The sequence below is a fragment of the Lipotes vexillifer genome, unplaced genomic scaffold, assembly GCF_000442215.2.
Source record: "Lipotes vexillifer unplaced genomic scaffold, Lipotes_vexillifer_v1.1 scaffold234, whole genome shotgun sequence".
Lineage (NCBI taxonomy): Eukaryota > Metazoa > Chordata > Mammalia > Artiodactyla > Lipotidae > Lipotes > Lipotes vexillifer.
The window spans coordinates 987,902-989,037 of record NW_006782612.1 but is presented as its reverse complement, the minus strand read 5'-3'; the positions used below and the strand labels follow the sequence as shown (position 1 = coordinate 989,037).

The window sequence follows — 1,136 nt, the reverse complement described above, 5'->3', positions numbered from 1 at the left end:
CTCTTCCGCCCTGGAAGCACCCGCCGGGGAGAGATAAGACCTGGAATCCCAGACGAGTGCCCGGGGGACCCGGCTGCCCACTCCCGTAGCCTACCGTCCCGCCGGCCCCCCACGGGCAACTTACCGGGATGCAGGCCGCAACTACTTAGGCGGCAGTGGCGACGTGCCTTTTCCCGGCACGGGCGTCCCCTCGGCCGGCCGGCCGCCATCAGCTGAGCTTCCAGCACAAACAGCGGTGCGACAGCCGGGGCGCCACCCTCCCCCAACTCCGTCCCTCCCCGACGGAAGTGACGCGGGGCGGCCCCAGTATACACTCCCACCGGCGAGCAGCTCCTCAGCCTCGCTGGAACCTCGGCCCACCCATCAGTCGCCGCTCCGCCCCCTTCCCAGACCTGCGCAGTAGAGCCCGGCGGAGCGCGGGCCGGAAACGTGCGTGCGTGCACGCGCCTGCGGACACCCGGAGAGGCGCCGCCTGGCGGCCGGCCGAGGGAGTTTGTTTTGCTCTGTGTTTGCGGGGCTCCGTGCGACGGTCGGCTGAGCTAAACCTCCATCTCTGCGTCCCTGAAGATGCTGTCCACGCTCTGTCCGGTCCTCGAAGAGGGGACTGCGTCACTAGCCGCTTGGAGGGTGGTGAGCGGCCTGGACCGCGTCCCTACCACTCTGCTGTCACCATTCCTGGGCTTGGCCACTTGGACTAAAAATCAGTGGAAACTGCTTTCACATATGTTATAGTATTATAAGTTAGCCTGTGAAGTCCCTCTACCGCACCGCCCCCCCGCCAGGTCCCACACTTAACACATAGTTTTTGAATCCCGACATTTTATGACTACCAAGTCTGCAAACGACCTACAGCTCATAAGGCAAATGGAGCCCACCGCCTGATTTTGTACGCCTGTAAGCCAAGAATGGTTTTTACATTTTCAATGGTTAAAAAAATAAGTCTGTTTTGGGACACATGACAATGACATGAAATTCAAATTTCAGTGTCCTTAAAAAAAGGATTATTTTAGATCATAGCCATGCCCACTCCTTTTTTTATCAAGAAGCTTGCATGCTACAACAGCAAATTTGGATGGTTACAATAGCTTCCTTTAAATAAGTTGAGGTTAGAAACAGAAAAGTAGTCTTTACTAGAC

At 57.3% G+C, this 1,136-nt stretch overlaps 1 protein-coding gene across 3 annotated transcripts in view; it reads right to left on the bottom strand.

The window, feature by feature from the left end:
- The window catches only part of PNPLA8 (patatin like domain 8, phospholipase A2), a 61,721-nt gene extending 61,489 nt beyond the window's left edge, over nt 1-232 (bottom strand). The window contains exon 1 of one of the 3 annotated variants that reach the window (XM_007455338.1): nt 121-232. The gene's annotated coding sequence lies outside the window, so the exon portion shown is untranslated. The remainder of the gene's footprint in view (nt 1-120) is intronic. The other 2 variants (XM_007455339.1, XM_007455340.1) reach the window with 2 other exon arrangements.
- Nucleotides 233-1,136: the final 904 nt, after the last annotated feature.